This window comes from Coturnix japonica, chromosome 4 (assembly GCF_054131305.1).
Source record: "Coturnix japonica strain WE chromosome 4, WE-NBRP24, whole genome shotgun sequence".
NCBI classification, from domain to species: domain Eukaryota; kingdom Metazoa; phylum Chordata; class Aves; order Galliformes; family Phasianidae; genus Coturnix; species Coturnix japonica.
The window spans coordinates 23160585-23174698 of NC_140666.1; the positions used below are offsets into that span (position 1 = coordinate 23160585).

At 41.5% G+C, this 14114-nt stretch overlaps 1 protein-coding gene across 13 annotated transcripts in view; it reads right to left on the reverse strand.

Annotated features, from left to right (window-relative positions):
- Positions 1-14114, reverse strand: part of STAG2 (STAG2 cohesin complex component) — a 68194-nt gene that overhangs the window by 43481 nt on the left and 10599 nt on the right. For 2 of the 13 annotated variants that reach the window (XM_085546306.1, XM_085546301.1), the window contains one exon: positions 2857-3021. The exons of the other annotated variants lie outside the window; for them this stretch is intronic. The gene's annotated coding sequence lies outside the window, so the exon portion shown is untranslated. Of the gene's footprint in view, positions 1-2856; positions 3022-14114 lie in introns of those variants that run through there. 13 annotated transcript variants of the gene reach the window in all.

Consider the following 14114-nt stretch of genomic DNA (forward strand, 5'->3'; position numbering starts at 1 on the left):
GAAATTCCCAGCCAGTTTTTAACTGGTTTGGGTGTACTTAAGAAGGTAAAGATAACCAAAGGAGAAGTTACACCTCATTGTGCCTGCCATATCCCTCCCTGCCAAAGGAGAGATGGCTTCCAGATGTTGCAGTCTGATTGCATGGAAAACGAGGCTCTTAGGAGGAATATACACCAAGTCACATGACAACCAAAGTTTAAAAAATAAGAAAAAGAAAAGCCACATCTGCCTACCTTGACAAGCCAAAAGTGGTACTAGAAGTACCTACCAATTTATGACACACAACCAACATACCTTGCAGCTGCCTAAATGCCCAGTTTCTGAACTAAACACCAGAACACACGCCCCTTTGCAAACAGACTTCAGAAATGCATAACCCGTGAACTCATTGGCTCTTCTCAAAGCTAGATCTGAAGCACTGTCCACGGTGAACAGGCGACCAGCTGGGCAGCAGGAGACAAGAACGGAGCAAGCACTGTTCCCATGTGCAGCCAGCAATGGTGTGAGACGGCAGTGCCCTGCAGCAGTTGGGTTTCCAGCACACAAGGCGCTCCATCAAGCAAACTGCTTTTTCTTTTGCTCCCACTCACCAGTGTGAGCCTGCAAGTTGTCTCACTTTTAGGAAGCTCAGCTTTCCCTCTTACCACAGTGATTTTCTTCTTTGAAAAGCCCTGGACACCCAACAGTTTGGGCTGAAGAAAGACTGTGATCAGGTACAAGATCTAGGGGGTGACTACATGTAAATGTCACAGCAGCATTGCTGCTACTTGAAGACACCGTCAGCTTCACAAACACAGGAAAATCCTCCCTCCACCTTCCCTAAAAAACAAAAAAGCAAAACTACTGAAGAGTGCAAAGTAAAACCCCTCCACACCTCCCAGAGCTTCTCCAGCACATGGACAGCCCACCACATTTCTCCACCCCAAGTCTTCTGCAATAGGAGAGAAGCAAAGCACAGGTTGGTTCTGTGCTTTGTCAGCTCAGATCCACCAGAGTTTATTAGCTGAAGCTTCAACACTACATAAAACCATAAAACTGCTTCCAGATGACAACTAAAGAGACCAAGTCCGGCACAGAAACAAGCACCAAAGTGTAAGCAAAAATCAAACTGCAACTGTTTGACCGAGTCTAAAGAAAAAGAACAACCACTGGTGTGCTCCCTTTCCCTGTGTCCCATTCTGCTCCCCTACACCCCCTCCTAACCCATGGCCAGGACTGGGTGTGGGGTTGTTCCCAGGAAGCTCTGCTAGTACAGAACACAACTAAATAGTACAATTAAACCTATCCCGTTAGAAAGAAAAAAGGAGCATTTATGAAAGAAGGAATAAATATTTTTTCACATGCAGACCAGGCAGCACAACAGCTAAAACTTAAGCCTTTCCCTAAGTGGATTACGGCTCTTCCAAGGATCAATCTAAGTAATCATCCTTATAAAATAAAAACTCGAGCAATCACTCAAGTATGCAAAAGTGGTTTTTGCCCCTAAAACAGGAGAGAGAAAGGTAAAAATCTTGTTACTTTCATTACAAACTTCTCCCTGCAGTTCTGCCAGCCTCAGAACATCTGCGCTCCATACATCCTCAGTCACAACATCAAGATTTTAATACCCAACATTTTGTTCCTGTTCTACTTCATAACATTTGGGCTAAAATCCCAATGGGTTTGTTCAGAGATTTTCAGCACTGAATACTAATTTTATATGAAACAGCAGTTGTGATATGCATGACTTTCCCCCACACAATTCAGAGAACTGAATATACCCACAATGCAGAATGATAATAATCCATTAATGGATGAAAAATACTTATCACCAAGTCTAAAGAGCATCTTCTCCTTCCTTTATTAAACCTACAACAGAACCCTCCTAAAAGAGCTTGGAGAGACAGAGATGCCCGATGCTGGAACCTCTTTTATGGAGACCCAGAGTTAGCTATTGAAACCCATTAAACATCCAGAGGATGTCAGCTTGGTCACTTGGATACATCCTAAAAACATCACAAGAATATTGGCATTATTCAAATCAGTAAGTTCTTTCAACTCTGTAATTGCTTATTTATGGCAAGTAACAAATTACACTAAGGGTGAGGGCTACAATATACTATGTCTGTATTATAAGAGCTAACATAAAGTAGCAGAATCATCTCTTACAGACTAACACATTCTAATAAGCAAGCTGACAAATAATGAGAAACTCCTGATGTGTATAAAATATTCCGAAGCAAAGGTCACAGAGCCTTGTCCTTTTGAAATTATCTTCGCATCCATCTCTCAAATGCTGTTCATTAGGCACCTACGGGATACAGGAGCATCCACTCCATGCAGATCTATAATACAAAAATGTACAGCCTGTTAAATCGACTGAACCCAAACCTTTGGTTCCTTCATTTAGTATAAAAAGGAAAGAAGAAAAGCACCAAAAAGCTACGTCCTTACAAATTCATGATGTAAATAAATCCAGCTAGCAGCTCGCTCCTCCTTCAGAAGGGAGCTTATAGCCTACAGCTAGATTTAGACTTTGTTAAAAAAATTACTGGTTGCATTATGGAAGTATCATATTCTGTTTTCCTTTACCTATTTTATTTGAGCAACACTGAATATACAGAATATATGTTTCAAGACACAACTGTTGCACTCACTAGCTCAGCAGTGCAGTAGGAGCTACTGAAATAAGATAGGGTATGTTCATCACTCTCTTATTCCCACTTTTAACTTGCAAAGAGCAAAGAAGCAAGGAGCAGCACAAAGCACAGCTCCAACAAGGCACCTGTGCTGGGTACAAGGGCCGTGTGCCAGGAACACCGTGACACACAGTGGTGTCCAGGGACCAGCAGGAACCCGTTGTGTCTCAACACCCACCTCACTGGTGAGAGAAGTCCGACAGCCAGCTGGTCATGGCTTTGGGCTGTCCTGTCTTACAGCTGAAAAATGCAGGCTCAGGTGGAAGCGAAGAATCTGAACTGCCATTTTTACCATTTTCGCTGCCTTGGGGAAAATTACCCAACTAGGCCAAGTATCACACCACTGAAAAAAGAGAACAAGTTTCCACATTTCATATGCTCTGGTTTGCAGTCAGATCTATTAATGACAGATCATCTCTGGTGGCAATTAAAGTTAACATCTATTAATGACGGAGCATCTCTGGTGACAACCGAGGCAAGTGTCCTGGACTGCAAATAGGGAGAACTGAAGAGCCAACAAATCCCACTCCACCACGTGCGTGGCACCCTGCGACAGAGGCTGCCAAGCTGTCAGCTGAGTGCCTGGAGCCAGCAGGGCACAGCAGGCAGAACCTGCATCTGCCCGCCCAGCCCCTGCAACCAAAAGATGCTGCTGCCGCCCACTGTAGCCAATTGTTCTTTAGCATCAGAAATGTCTCACGTTGTGTAGCTTTCAGTTGATGATCGCGCTGGACTTCACAGTTTGAAATTATTTCTAACGACTGTGAGAAGAATTTGTTGGAGTGTAAATGTTGTATTTGCCACTTCATCTTCCCAATAATCTCTGCAGTTTCCTGACTACCTGCATTCCTGCTTTGTGTTCAGGTCTCTCTCACTGTGCTCTGCCCAAAGGACATCTCCCCATCTCAGTAACAGGCAGCTCAGCTGCTGAAGACCAACATTCTGTTGAGTGCATGGGGCTTTCCTTAACTTTGTTCAGTAAATAATTATTTCCAAGTATTTTAAACATTTGTGAAGAAGGGAGATTACTCAGAATGGACAATAACTCTTTTAGATCACCTTCAGCTTTCTACTCTTTTTTTTATCTTGTTCATCACTGAAATTATGCAATGCTTAAATAAGAGCCAATTCACTTACTCCAAACCACATATTTAAATTTCTGAAACACAAAATTAATCCAGTTGAATTTCCCCATGTTGTTATTCAAGAGCAGCATTTCTGCGACTTAATTAGGCAGCCATCAATTACGCGACTATTTGTTACTCCTGTGCTGAACTCAGCAGCCCTGCTCTGACTTATGGCTAACAGATGTTGTTAGCAGCCTATTCCCATCAAGAGTTTCTGATCGCCACTCAGATTCTAAAATCAAACCATAACACTTAATGCAAATAAATGGTTTGAATCTCATCACCGTTCTTCAAAATTATTCGCTCCTTACACCAAGTTTACAGCTACTGAAACCGAGGGTCTTCTTAAAAACACACACACACAAAAATCAATTACGTATAGCTTGTTACCAAGGAGTCAGCTATTCATTGTGGGGAAGACTAAAGCACAGTAACTGAATTAAGATCAGTGAGCACGTACCTTCAGACACACACACACACACAAAGCATCACAAAAGCATGACTTCAGTGCTCCGGACACTGATTTCATGCAAGCACTGCATCCAGTGCTGTAAGTTGTTACACCAAACTCCAACATCAGTAATGCAAACTGCCACCTTTGTGTTTTGCTTATTGAAAAAGCCACTTATTATTGAGAGCTGCTCTTACAATAAGGCGGCAGTACACAAGTTTCTTGCTGTAGTGCTGCTAACCAGGATTAAAAGCGTGTCTTCTTTTAAATAGGTTTGATCTTGAACTTTTACACAAGTTCAATGAATTCCCTATGTGTGCATATTACAGCAAGTTAACATTAGCTGACAAAAAAAAATAATAACCCTACACAATATCTGATTATTATAACACAAACGTTTTGACTCATCTATTTATCACCTTCCCTTTACTTCTGTTACTCAAATACAACATCAAATGGAATCAGAGTATCCTATGAGGTTTCATTCCTCAGGTAACCTGTGTGAAAAATCTCTTATGAATATGGTCAGGACCTGTTACAGAAGTGGCAAAACGCTGCTTATGAGTCCATCAATTGATCTGAGGAAGCAACTACAGTAATTCTACTGGAACAAATTATTCAGATCAGTCTGGGAAGACTCAAATACACACATTTAAAAGGCCGTATCTTCCTCAGACTTCTTCCAGCATCACTGGTGGTACATTAAGAGTTTGTATGTTAAGAGAACATCCTCCTATCTGGGTTAAATCTCCGGGCCCCTCCAGCACAAGCACACTACATGGCCATTAACATGGACAGCCGATCCTGAGCAATTTCACCAACTAATATTCCATCAGAGCATACATTCATGGCATCAGACTACCTTGGTCTTTAAACAACACGCACCAAATTCTAGCAAGAGTCAGAGAAAGAGGTAATAGCATTCAATCTAATTGTTAGACAAGAACATTTTTATCTGAGTGTAAATTAGGTCTGGCGGTTGTTCAGTTTGACCTCCACTTACTATAATCTTGCCCTAGGGTATGAAAATCCTAGATCATTAAACGCAATGAATTTAGTCTTGCAAGCAACCTAAAATGAACCTGCAAGCAGAGCCATCGTTTTCTAACCGCTATTAAGAGCTGAACAAAAAATTGGGATAATAGATAATAGATAACACTGTGCCAATGCTGCTTTTTGTTTTGGTTTGGTATTTTTGGGGGGGAAATGTTGCATTTTAAGGAGCTGCAACTACTACCTTCACCTTTAGGATATTGTTAATTTGAAGATGGACTTGAGAACGAGTGAGAGCTGCTGCCCTTTAAGTTCAGCAGCGAAGGAAAAATAAACAATCTACCCAACTTCTTTTCGGTTCAGCTGAGAAGTCTGGGATTTTCTTTCTGAGAAAAGCTGAATTAAAATAAAGCAGCCCACTTCTTTCAGATCTAGGAAACATTTTAAGAATGCCAGCTCTCCTACATTTCTCTAGACAGTCAACAGACATTTCAGGAACTGATACCAATTCATTACTGTGAAACAGACGCCTGCCAAAAAAACTAATTACAGAACGTAAATTTTATTACTATGTGAATTAACTTAAGACTTTGTACGCTAAGTGTAAAAACTATTCTAGAACCGCAGAACACTGTATAATAAACAGCTTAGTGTGTAAACAAGGCAGAATAAAAACAGAAAGGTAGACAAGCTTCACTCGCAGGTAAGATCAGCAAGCTGCAAACCTATGAATTCCTCTTTGGTGAGCTGAGGCTGCAGGGAAGGACCATAGTTAAGAGCAGGCAGCAAGGCACTGCTCCTCACTGCTCGGGAGCTGAGGCACAGCTGTGGAACAAGCAATAATTCACTTACTGCTCCTGAACTGAGCTTATGTGCTAAGAGATGGTCTAAGGACAGAGCCAGAGCAACTGGAGGACATGTTACGCAAAACAATGGTGAAACCACCACAGTTTTAACAGCAGAATAAACCAGCATAACATACAAACATCACCTGAGAAATTAAAAAAGCTTTAAGAAGCATAAAACAAAGATACCACTTGATTTACAGAACTCTGCCCAAGTCTCCCAGGGAATCAATTCCAATTAAGATCCACATCCATTAATCAGAATGAGAAAGTACAGGAAGTGCCAAAAAACAGGTATCAACCCTTAGTGCTCAGTGTGCACGCAGCAACCACTGCCAGCAACAAGCTCTACAACAGCCTTTGCCACCTCTGTAGTAGTGACACAAAGAAACAGAAAGCACTTCATCAGAACAGTTGCTCACAATGCTTCCCCACCAATAAATGCACAGAAACCTTCAAGCCTGAGATGTGCTTTATACACTGATTCTGATGTTTCTTGCAGTCTACAAAAAAAGAAGCCAGCTAGGAAGGATACCTGACCAGTTCAGGCCTAAGAGAACAGCATCAGGACTCTCTCCAGCATATCCAAATACTAATCACTTATTCACAAGCAAAATAACGCCATGCCATTCTCTACTGGACCATATAATGATGTATTAAGTGCACGATGATTACTGACTACAAGCAGCAGTCTACAGCAATGAAAGCAGAATCATTCTTTATGCTATTTCCATATTTATTTGTGTATTACAGCACAACTCAGCATACTCTAAAAGAATGCTTTGGGGAGAAAATTTAAGTAGCTTTTGCTCTGATTATTAATGACATCAGCGTATCTTCACCTGATTTCACCAGGAATCAGTTCCTCCCCATTTATATGGAAGGCAAAAGAATTTTGCAGAGGAAAAAAAGAGAGAGCAAGAGAAAAGACAACTGCCCGGCATTACCTTCAGAAGCACATACATTATTTTCACTTCCTCCAATGACCCTAGGAAAGGATTCATCATTCGTTTCACACATGGGGTCGTTCCTTGGAGCAAACAACAATTTCCACCTCAAAAACTCTCTGAGAATTTGTTGTGTTAAAATACTTCTCAAGAGCCAGCAGGAAGCAATGCCATTGGGTGGTTCCCCTTTTCCACACCAATACTCTTGTTCCAAATGGAGGCTAACATTTGTCAATGGAGAGAAGACAAAGAAGTGCCAGGGCTGTACATCTGGGCCAAGCACAAACACAACCACCTGCGGGACAGCAGGAAAATGTACAGCAAGGACCATTCTAAGTACAAAAGAATTTAAACTAATGGGTTTGAAACAGCAATTTATGTGCTCGTATGTGACGCTGCCTGTAACGCACAAGATAATCTATTACTTGTTAACAGTTCCAATCTAAGCAAAATGAAGGTAAAAGTCCAAAACTCTGAATGAGATGTTTCCATTTTCTAGAGCACACAACTGGGGCGGAGGGAGAAATCGACAACGTAATCCCCTAAACAAGTAAATTCCTCACAAAGACACTGACTGACCACTAGCAAAAATAGAAGGAACTTTTAACTTACATAGGAAAATGAAGCAGCCATATTGGAGGAAGAACATTTTGCAACCAACCAACCAACCCTAGCAACATTTCTGTCAGCAGAATTGGTAAGAATTCATATTGGAACTGCAAGAACAGGAATCAACAAAGAGTATGAAAGGTGAACAAAACTGCACAATGCTGGATAGGGATCCCTCACAATGAGCAGCAGAGAAATCGGAGATAAGAAGGAAAGCAGAGTGCGCCGGCCACATTTAAGTATTCAGTACTAACGGCTGATAATCATATTCTGTAAGCAGCAGGAACAGAGGTGCGATGCTGCAAATGCAATAAATCCCCAAGGAAACAATATGCCTTCAAGATGTTCTCTGGAAACTGCTTGTGCTTGATTAAAGCAGCATCGGTAACACACAGCAGCTACACACAGGTAGATAACAGACACCCCACACTTCTAACGGGGGGGGAAAAGGTGAGAGACCACGACTTGCATTCACATTTGCCATTAAAAGCAAATGCCACAAGAATGAAACCAGCACCAGTGCAATCCTGCAGCCACCATGGAAGGGGGGAACAGGGGCACCATGCAGAAGGGCAAAGAGAACTTAACATGAAAAACATTTGCTATCCTACATTTAGCAACTCTCTGTTCTTACGCAGGAAATTTCAGTACTTGAGTATCTTTAATAAAGACATAAAATTGTTCATGAAAAACTTCACTAAGAAAAACTGAAAACATTTTTTAATGATAATTTCAGCAAATCTTTCACAAAGTTTTACACATGAAAAAAAGCTGTCTCGCATATTGGATGCAAGTTACCTATTTGCCAATAAAACAGCTTGAGAATAGAATGAGTAATGACCACCCACAAGTCAAACCCCAAAGAAAACTGCAGAGCTGGAACAGAAATATTCACCTCCGTGTTCCTTCCCAGGCACATTATGTAAGACAGAACTTCCGCTGCTGTGTCAGCCCCAATGCTACCTGTGCTCCGGTGCAGGGAGAAAAAGGCAGGTCAATGCCTCTGAACACACGCTGAGCTCTCAAAACCTCTGAGTATTAGCACACATCTAGCACTCGACATTGCAGCTCTAACCAAATACGTGCCCCTGCAGCACAGGCTCCCTGCATCCTTTATGATCCCTGACTGATCGGGGAAAGGCACGAGCTATACTTTTATACATTTGCTCCATCTCCCTTTAGCCCACAACCATTGTTTTGTGCTCCAGGGAGGCTTCCACAGTTCTCCCCTCCAATGAACTCTAAATCTTACAAGACATGGTGTAGGGGCAATCAGAGGACAAACCCAGGCAATAACTCATCAGATAATGTATTGGTGGTTAGTAAGAAATGCTACTCGTGGTTCTACAGCTACAAGCAAGACGACATTCAGAGAAATCTGTCTACAGATGGTATATACTCAAAAAATATCCATCAGAAATATCTGCAAATATTTAGCCATTATTCATTTGAAAAGACAACATTTTAATTAACTTACTCTTAAAAACAGGCGATTAGCTGACCACTTACCCTCCGGACAAGGCAAGCTTTGTACAGTTTCCTGAAACCACCATGGTGTTCTCAATCAATGGTACAAGACAAGAAAAATGAGTTTTTAAGTTTAAGCCACTGTTTCTAAGAACACTGTAGGTCCTTTATTTTTTTCCCCTGGAAGAAATAATCTCACATGGTTTGGCCACGTACAAAAATACAAACAATCCAGATTCCTCTCGTGAGACTCTCGTGAGGAGGGATAACAATATATCTCAAATAAATAAGACCAGGCTGAGTTTCCTACACCTATCGGCGATCATTCCTAGTGCAGACCCACAGCCCACATCCCTATTGCTGCCAGCTACCCCCAGTTCCACTTACAACAGTGAAGACAGTTCATCTCATAGAAGAATTACCAAGCATCAGTGCCAGATTTTGTAAACACTGTTCATTAAACCTCTCAGAGAACTCCTAGAGGTGGCAGAATTAACATTGTTAGAAGACAGATGCTATCCATAAATATAAGTAGATGAGGGCAGCAACAGGAGAGAGGGAGGAGACAAACAGGAAGGGCATGGGTGAAGAATTGCTTCAGGAAGGCAACAACTACCAAACAGAATATCGCTTTTCAGCCACAATGAAGTGGACAGCATTTAAGTACCAGATAATTTGGCCTTTATTAAGAAAAATTAGTAGCACTGACTTTTCTGTAATATTTTTGCCTGTTTTATTCATGCTCCTACTAAAAAGAAATTTAATGTCAAGTAATAATTCACATTTATCAGCACCTGATAGATAAAGAAAAGCACAACCCACAAATTCTGTTTTGTACCTTATGGCAGAGGTGCAAATAGGCAGCACCAACATCTCTGCTCACCTCTGTTGTCACCATACATGTGGAGCAATGCTCAGGGCAAAAGTAACACGGCCTCTTCCAAATACCATACAACATCTGCAGAACAAATAACCATCTCGTTTAAGAATCAAGTCACCAAAAAGAGTCTAAGCACAGGAGGATCAAACTTAAAAGACAGGTGGAACTGCAGCCAGCTGCCCCAGCTCCCAGCCTCTGCCTACAGGGCTGCTTAATAAGTAAGGAGTGCCCACCCAGCACAGAGCTGGCAGCACTTGGTCAAAGTGGTCCCAGGGCACACAGCCATGAGATGCAGACCCGGCTTACACCAAGGCATGCAGATATACTTCCATAAGTCTGCAGGAGTACCATGCTGTGTCTGCCCTGGATGTGGGAGATACGTGATTCCATACTAAGTCTGATCTAACTTTAAGCTGTCCAACAGGTTGAATGGGTAGGAGATTTCAAACACACAGCTGTAGCACTCTTGATTTATTGACAAGTGGATTCTGTGTGCTTCCAGTCATTTTTCACAAAGGATGGGCACTAGAACAGGGTTGCTTCATCAAGTATAAAAGAATTAATTCACTGAAGCAATACTTAAACCAATAGTGAAGACAGCTAAAGCCCATCTTTTACAGAGCTCCTGTTGAATTCAGTTTTCTCCCAAAAAGAGCACCTGAACTGTATGAGAAAAGCAAGCTGAGCAGGGAGCAAAAGGTGGGGAGGGGCAGGAGGCAAAGAGCACATGAAGAACTAAACTTCTAATGTCACCTTAGTCACAAGTTACAAAGTTACATACAGCAGTGATTTAAAAAGAAATCTAAGCCTAACTACATAGCAAGAGAAGGCAACTCCAAGCATAAAGATAAACGTGCTAATTGTCCTAAAACCAGCATGGAATATAACAAAACAAAACGTCACAGCATCTGCCTAACTTCAATTGATGTAAGGTAGCATTTCCAATCACTACCCAATACTTGCTATTACATTTCCCCAAAAGACACTCTACATTTCCTGATACACACCACACCTTAATACGTTCTTACGTAAGATTATCATTTCTGACCATTCTGTTTCCTGGTAATTTGTTTCTCTCAAGCTAAACCCCTTCTTCTCCTTTCAATCCCATCCCATGTATACTCTCCATAGCAAGGCATTCCTTAATATTGTTTGCTCAAGACTTGAGCGTCCACTACAACACAGGTGAAATGTTTCTCAATGAACATTTTTGCATACCAACAATAAAAGCTTTTTTGCTTATTCTTCCTGACTATAAAAATATATTAATTGTTCCGATTTGCTATCTTATTATACTATTTGTAAGCACAACAATTGCAACAGCTGACATTTGGTTCTATGACCAAAATAGCAATATTTTTGCAGCAATATGTCAGTTATATTGTTTGAATTCTACTCAACTGAATAATTCCTTCACCTCTGCGTTCTCTAAATGAGCTGCAGAACCTTTCTCCTCTTTATGTGGAGGGTGATCTACTCCCATGTTAGTGTCTCCAGAGAATCACTTGAACAGAGCCAAAAATATGGTGAAATTTAACTGGTCTGAGGACGCAAATACCCTGGATTCCTAACACACTATCCAATGCACTGCAGTGCGGTGATACACAAATGGCCCTGTACCACCTGCAACATGTAACCACCCCCCCCCCCCCCAACTCTGAGCGTGTGAAGTCACTTGTGCAGGAACCATCAAATCCTCGAAATGAAGCGATGAGAATCACTGCACTCTCCCCAGGGGGGTGACGATTTGCACTCGTTTTACGATTGAAAGATCAGCTGGAATACAGAATTTGTTACATCTACATTGTACAAAACACGATTATTAAAACTTAAGTGCTCCAACTTAGTTTAGTTCCATTTACTTCTCTGTTTCACAGCCTTTGTCTTCTATATGCCTTTTCATATTGTCATTCATGCTTAGAAAAAGAAGCCGTTTAGTAGAATCAATGTGCCCAAATACTAGGCATTTCTACTTCCCCCCATTAATATTCCTTCCAGTTATCAACCGAAAGCATATTTTATACCAACTTGAAGAAATTGTGGTTTTTTGGCTAAATAACAACTGAAGCTACAAACAATAACAGGACAAAACAAACAGCAGTTTGTTAATAAAAGGGATGGGCTGCTACTGGTGACAGCAACAGTCCTGCTGCCTGCTTGCTTCTGGCCAGATCTCAAGGCCAAGGGCACTGCCAGACCCTGTGCTGAACCAGTTGAGCAACCATCTATTAGTTTCTTATTGGATGAATTAGCTTTCCAGTGGTTCAGTAAGTTGGGTGCACTTAACAAGAGTCACGTGGCTGGTGCGAGGCAACAGCAGGGTGACAATGCTGCAGGAATCATCAACTGTCAAATTATGTTGAAGGAAAAAAGATATCCATGTTGTTCTGGTGAACCGCAACTGCTTCAAGCGTTGCCACAGGTGGCTCCAAACCAACCTTCTCTCTGTGGCTGCGGCACTGCAATACAGTCTGCCCAGTGCCCAAGTACCAGCAACCAGAGGTACTGGGGCCCATTACAAGACAGAAGCCTGGCCTGGAAGTGCTGCTTTTCCTACAGCAACAAAAACTTCACTCACTTGTTCTGTAGTGCCTGAAGAAATGATGTGACAAGCCACCAGCTGATCACCTTTCCTTAAACCCTCTACAAACCAGCAGCAAAGGCAGGAGGGATGTGACAGAAACACGTTAAATCCCTGTTGAACAAAGAAGCCCAGCTCGTTTCACCAAGCACAGCTACAAGTGGTCTCATTTAAGTTCTCTGATCCATTACTGTTGCTACTATGTTTCTGCAGCGTATCAGACATGGTTAGTGCCTGCCACTGCTCAGTATGAAGCCGGGACCAGCTTTATTCAATTACAGACAGCACTCACCGCTGAGCACTTTAATACCGCAGGTCTGTAACGATAACCAGTGCTGTTCCTAATGATTTTCTTCATTGATCTGCATATCTTCTAGAAATGGTGTTATTATCCGAAAACAAACAAAATGGAAATTTTTAGGCAGTGCTCGTACCTGAGCTGCTTTGACTGACAGTTAGTTGGATTATAACTACATAGAAATACACACGTTAGTTGTTTTAAGAGCTCTAATCTTTTGATATTATATAAAACAACACCAAGCCTGCATATAGGTTACTTAGGCTTTATTGGTTTGATTATCATCTTTGTACAGAACACTACCTACCATAAGAAGGTACATAATGTCACACTTTCAGGTCAGAAGTTCTAAGGTTGTGAATATTCTACGTCTTACAACAAACACCATCCTCATTCACCAACGTTCAATAACATCCGCTTGCAACAATCAAATTAAGCATGATGAACTGCTTGGCCGGAGAGGAAGAACAATGGAAAGCAAAGGGCTTGCCCTGCTTCCTTGACACTTACAGTTGACTTAATGTTACAAGCTACAATTCAAACTTGCTTAGAGAATAATATAAATTCACTGTTAATACTGCGAAAGACAAAACCTTGGACAGTAAGAGCTGCTGAAGCCTCTATTTAGAAGGATGCTTAACTCAAGAACGCATCCAATCCAACCTCCATGCAAAGACACATATCTACCAACTTCTCTAATAGAAGAACGTATTTCATAAGGTCTTTGAAAGACAAAAGCAGCAGTAAAGCCATAACATAAGCAGGGAAAATTTCAGTGTCTTTTAAGTACGTGTATACAGTCCGGAATTAAAATCAGTTCCAATGTAAGACTTAGTCTTAAGATGAACGAGACTTCTGAAGTGTGCTCAGAATAACAGCATCACTTGCTACCACTCCTCAAGGTGAGGAGGAAAAAAAAAGCACTTTAATGCAGCAGAAACAAAAAAACAGCACAGAATAGACAGGAATTCCACACAGAAAAGGAGCAAAGTGCCATTTTTTCCAGCAGGCAGCATCGTACAACACACAGCCCTCCTGAAGGGTCACACCACACTCCATCCGTAACTCTCTACATCACACTCTGCCAGCACCGTGGTGACAAAAAACGGTACATTAATAAGATGGCAAAGATTAGTCTTAACTACGCTGCTTACAGCATTTTGTTCTCTTGACATTAAAAAAGAAGGGGTCATAAGCGGCTGTTACTGATTTGTAGTGACAGAAATTGGGCTCGAACG